General features: G+C 43.0%; 1 protein-coding gene across 2 annotated transcripts in view; it reads right to left on the minus strand.

Annotated features, from left to right (window-relative positions):
• Positions 1–5045, minus strand: part of sema6a (sema domain, transmembrane domain (TM), and cytoplasmic domain, (semaphorin) 6A) — a 75231-nt gene extending 70186 nt beyond the window's left edge. For both annotated transcript variants that reach the window (XM_048995227.1, XM_048995220.1), the window contains exon 1: positions 4498–5045. The gene's annotated coding sequence lies outside the window, so the exon portion shown is untranslated. The remainder of the gene's footprint in view (positions 1–4497) is intronic.
• Between the last annotated feature and the right edge of the window lie 955 nt (positions 5046–6000).

A 6000-nucleotide genomic window follows, 5' to 3' on the forward strand; every position in this document is an offset into this window, starting at 1 on the left:
CTGCCTCGTTCTGCTCACTTGTCTTTGGTGCTTTTCCAGGTCAGATAAGAATGCCGTAGGCACAATCCACACCGCATATTTTTGAACACTCAGTCCAAAGCAGCCAGACCAACATTGCAAGCAACATTCAAATACTACTGTGAATCACAACTCAGGCTAGCTGACTGTTAGGTCTTACGGTTGTTCATTTAACAACGAATTAAAACAGGCGTTCGTTCAAAACAAAATCTCTGCAACTTCATGTAACATCCCGGAGTTTAACTTAATGTAGTTTAATTTGCTTAGCTTTACCAGCCAGTCTCCCAAAAAGGCAAATCGTGTCAACACACAAAAAAATATGTTTATTCGTACCAAAGCGTATTTGTTGAGTTATTCAGCGCTGCCTCGGTGTTCTGAAAACCACACTGAATGCATAACAACTCTGATGCAAAATTTTCCTCTTTCACTGTGAACACCAGGACGTCATTTTGCTCCGAAGGAAGATTAGCTTTTCTAAAATCATGTAACAACATCTGCTGGGTTGATGAATAAGACAGAAAGGAAAAGTCTGACTAGCATTTCGACTGATGCAACACCACTGGAGACGAGTGACCAGTCGGGGAATGAGGATTCAACCGTGCAGGCAACAAATATCCAGCAAGTAATCTCGACTCAACGCTGCATTTATATTTATGACATAAACCACAGAGCAGGCAGTGAGGTTTATTATCCCCTTAATATCTACTTATACACGTAACAGGCTTCAGTGATTATGCGCGGCTACATGCTAACAGCGCTCCCCAGACGTCTATTAAGTTCTCTAATTATCTTCGTGCTTCAATCTAAGTGATTCGCGGTACCATCCAGAAAGTAGATCTTCGTTTTTTTTTTTTTTGATTTCCAAAATGTAACGTATTAGCATTTCCTTGTGCATATTCAACATGACCCTAAAAATCCAGAAATTAAATCAAAATAATAGAAAGGATTTGCATCTGTACAATTAAATAGTGGGTAGAATTGTAAACCCCCGTTTCACTCCGCTAGGGCCACAGTATATCTCTGCTTTAAAACATGCAGCGGGATTTCAGCTCATTTCTGAAAAATGAAGGATTTGGTGCTTCATAAATAATGGATTTTATGCGCTTCCAGGTATCTTTGTAATGAACATCATTTACCCTCTTGAAAATCATCATCAATCACGGCATTAAGTAGGAAGGAGTGATTTCCAACAACAGGACAGACCCATTAATGACTGTTCAGCCAACCATGTGACCACAGCTGAGCGACCAGCTACCAAAATGAGAATTAAAGATCATTGTTTGGGAGACAGGGGTGACAGCCACGATTCAGCCTAATCGGGCTAGAGGCATACAGCACAATAGGCTTCATACCATGGGTGTAAGGTTAAATCTCAAGATATTCCCCAAATATCGGAATATTTACCCAGAACAAACAATAAACAACAACAACAACAATAATAATAATACTCCTCATCATCATATTGGTTCCCGTCTTGCTAAGAATTCTTATAAATCTTCAGCTACATTTTATGTTGCGTAATTCCAGATATACACTATTACCATCCGATAAATTTTTTAATATAAGTCTTTTTTTCCCACAATTTAGATTAAACTGAAAATATCAGGTCCACGTAAGCTTTAGAGCAACTCCGGCTCCTAATAGAAGCGGGCGGATATTTTTAAATATGGACTTTTTATATATAACGGTGGCAATAGGCGTTTGAAACTCACTAGACAGACCGTCATTAATGAGACACCTGTCAAGTGAAACACCAACAATGGCACCCAGTGTTCGCCGCTCTCGTTTACAAATCTATCAGATATGCTGCCACCCATGCATTGAAATCGACAATGAGCCGCGCCGGCTCCTTTGAGCCGCATCTCCGGACTCATCACTCACACGCAGCGCCCCTTGGCCGAAGCGCACGGACACACGCCCCCCACCACGGCGGGTGACAGACACACAAAGGCAGATTCATTGTTACTCAGAAGGCAGATCGGCCGCGCTCAGCGCGCCGCCGATACTTACGGACACGGTCAGTCGTCCCGGTGGCAAAACCAAGTTCACTTCAATCTCCCAGTCAACCCTGGCGCTGTTTGGCGGCGATCTGCTATTAATCTTTTGCTAATGAATTTTCAGTATATTGGGCCAGAATTTCGTTCATTTTAAAAGCTGATGTTTTTAAAGCTGGTCTTTTCTCAACACTGCCTGAAAATGAACCTGAACCAGAACTTCCCTAACGACGGTATAATTTTCCACGGTTTATTTACATCCTATTACCTTTGTTGTAATATATGTCGTAATTACTGTCTAAAATGAAATTACCCCAATGCACAGACAATATAACGGTACATTTGATAAAACTGAAGCGTTTATATATATGTTTTGTTGTAATTAATAAGTCTACCCTTTCAGTAGGCCTATACATTTGATTAATTTATGGGTTTTTAGGAAATTACATTTAACGCAATATAAATGCAGCTAAATATATATTGTTTTACTATACGGCTGTTTAGGCTACATCCTAAAATTCTTGGGTAGTCTTGATATTTTAATATTTCTTTTGGTAAACGAAGAACGTTAGAGAGGGCCAACAAAATAATACCGGTGTTTTAACCCAAATGATAAAATGCAGTTGGCGTGTGTGGGGCTTTGTCACCTGCAAAAACCCTTCACGTGACTTCATATATTTTCCATATGAATACACAATACGCATTGTTTCTATACTGTAGCCTACGTGCACGGAAAGCACACACACACACACACACACACACACACACACATACACTAATGATGATGATGAGTGTACATTTCATGCAATAAGACGAATGCCCTATATTATAGGTGATTAACCCGCATCCACTCAGAGTGTCTCAGCTGCCAGATGAGGTGTCGGAGGCGGACGCGCCCATCCTAGCGCGCTGTGTCCCCCCGCCCCGTTCTCTAGGACCCGGTGGAGTGACTGGCGGGGCGACCACCCGGCAAGCCGGCCCTTGGCTCCCCAACCCCCACCGCCCTGGATGACAACTGATGGGCCTGATGCGCTCCCACTGTTCGAGGGGCGTGATACACCTTGCCGCTATCTCTAATCACCGGCGTCTATGTAAGCAAAGACCAAAGCGCATGGATGCTCTTGTGTGTGTGTGTGTATATGTGTGTGTGTGTGTGTGTGTGTGAGAGAGAGAGAGAGAGAGAGAGAGCGAGAGTGTGTTATATCAATGCCCAGAGTAAACTTGTGTATGTCTGTGTATGTCCGTGTAATCCGTATTTTCCGACGTCAACAAGGGACTTTTATAGGTATAAAACTGTCTGCTCTGAAAACAAATTACACTGTGACCACGTGCCTCACTGGCGACATATTAATTGTCAGAAAATCATTTTGAGTTGGCTCAAATGAAAGGGGTCATGGCCAGCATGCACGGATGGATGTGGAGTAACAGTTCTATAAAAAATTTAAAAAGGAACTTCATTCGCTGAAGCCGGTTTTAGAGTTGAAAGGCAGTTGAAAGAGGGCGTTATCTCAAACATGCACGGCGGAATTTGGAGTAACAATTAAAAAAGAATGAAATCGCACTTCAAAGCGCACCGTGTTCGCGTAATAGCAAAGTACCAGCCCAACTCTCTACTGTGAACATCACAAGCGGCATTCGGCTACACAAACTCCTGTGAAAATTACCTACTGGACTCAATCAGATGAATCGAAATCGCTATTCTTGATACATAGGAATGAGTCCGGATTATTTTAAACACCAAACTAAAACGCGCAGTTTGAATACAACGTTGATACGTTATGATATCACTGGATAGCACAGAAAGAGTGAGATTCTGAGTCTCGGCCAGGCTTCTGCTTGACGGCAGCCTTTGAGCCCCGGTACCAAAAGACATCGGCATGGTATCTTTGGTGTCTCACTGTCCTCCCGACAAACCTGCTTACCGATCCTCGGAGAGAGGGGGGAAAACTATAATAATTATCTATTTAAAAAGCGATTCTGGAAGGACTGTAGTTTATGTTCGGGTCGCCTCTTGTGTTTTCCATCCGAGAGGGCATCTGGCCACCTTTTAACTGCCTCTCAAGCGTAATTTATGCAGGTTAAGAGCTCAATGGAAATGTGATTTAAGAACGTAAAACCGCCCGTAAACCAATCAAGGCAAATGGGCAAATGTGCACGATAAAATACATTTACTGCTGTCTTCTTTACATGAACACACTAACTATATATATATATATATATATATATATATATATATATATATATATATATATATATATATACACACACACACACACATTCAAACATATTGACCATTGCTCCACAGCACTTAAAGTTTTGCAGTAACACGGTCGGCACCGTTCCCACGCAGAAGTTACTTATTACTAATACTGCACTTGTTACGGGGTTATTAATTGCACCACCACAGAGGCATTGCATTGAACAAAGAGTCTTAGAGACGCATGCAAGTTACTTCAGAGGCACAGAGAATGTGTAAACACTCTACCTTCAGCTCACGAATGGTCAGCGGAGCGGGGGACCGGACTGCCGCTGCTCCTGGTGGTAATCCATTAAAGATTTTGTCGCACAATAGTTCGCTTTCGGTATTTCAACGTATGGCAGCAACGTGAAGGGGGTACTTTTAGAAAATAATAATCGAGATTTATTTATTTTATTTTTTTCTAAAATCAACGCGCACACTTTGTTCTTCGAATGCGAAAATCCACTGGAAAATCCAAGCGACGATGTTTAAATCCTACCAAGAAAAAAAATAATAATGAAAAATAAAAATAAAAAACTAACGGGACCGATCGGTATTTAAAAAGCAGTGAGGAATGAGCGTCCCAGAGCTTTTGCAGAAACCGAGCGCAGTTCGCCCACAAAAGCTGCTAGTCATCCTATCTGGAGGTGAAGCTTCCTTCGGCGAGCGCAGCGATCCCAGCTGTCACTCGCTACACGCAGGGAGGAGCTAAAGCTGGAGGCTGGCGCGCCGTGGTGTGGATCCCATCTTTTGTTTCCCCGGCTTGCCTGTGGACTGGGCTGCACTTGTGTGGATGAAGACACAGCGAGCAGGCACGTTATAACATGGTTGTTGAACTAAAAAAAAAAAAAAACCTGGACAAGCCTAACGTCTATTTGCTAGGTGTAACAGCGTGCGTTGCCTTGCATTGCCGATTGGTGCCAGAGCGCCAAGGCGTGTCCGGTCGCATTGGGTCCGTGGAGATGCGCTTCCCGGAGCCACTGACCAAGCCCGCGGGTTCATCGCCCACGTACATAGCGAAGGGACGCGACGGAGCCCAGCCAATTCACACCTTCTCCGCTGGTCCCGCAGACACCGATTCCCGTTAAAACCCCCTAAAAGTTGGCAAACTCAGTTTAATTAAACCCAGTTGTGCAGATGTCGAGCTGTACATTTATTTATAGTAGCATGAGGTCAGGGTGCGTAGTAGAGGATGCGTGGCTGTCATGTTAGGGAGACGTTTTGGAGTTTGTGCTCACTTGGGTAGTATTAAGTCGAACCGTTGCTTTTTAGAATTGTCAGTCCTTGGTTTCCTGCTCGGACTGATCATTCTTTGTTTTTTTCTCAGTCATCACCGAATATTTCCTCCCTCCTCACCTAATGTGTATCGCTGCTGTTTAATTCACTCATTTACCGCGTGCTTTTCCCCGTTAGGCGTCGCCAAAACCAATTTACGATAACAAGTGGTTTCTTTTGGAACAGCTGTCTTTAAAAATAAGTTACGTTATCGCGCTAATCAAGTCTTTGTCGCAGCTCCAATACACCCTACGTTCACGGTAAATTTGACCATAAGACTTGTTTAGTTTTCTATTAGAAACCCACCTGCTTTTCGAACTGTTTTCAGATGGTGCTCCGGATAGATGACCTGCTTCTGTTCTAAACAGTTATGCCTGCGGTCTGTCTTGTAATGACTTTCCACTAGTCCTACTGGAGAGTAATACGGACCATCTGAGACCAATTCAAAAGTTATATATTACTGTTACATGAAAA

The sequence above is a fragment of the Brienomyrus brachyistius genome, chromosome 2, assembly GCF_023856365.1.
Source record: "Brienomyrus brachyistius isolate T26 chromosome 2, BBRACH_0.4, whole genome shotgun sequence".
Classification (NCBI taxonomy): Eukaryota; Metazoa; Chordata; class Actinopteri; order Osteoglossiformes; family Mormyridae; genus Brienomyrus; species Brienomyrus brachyistius.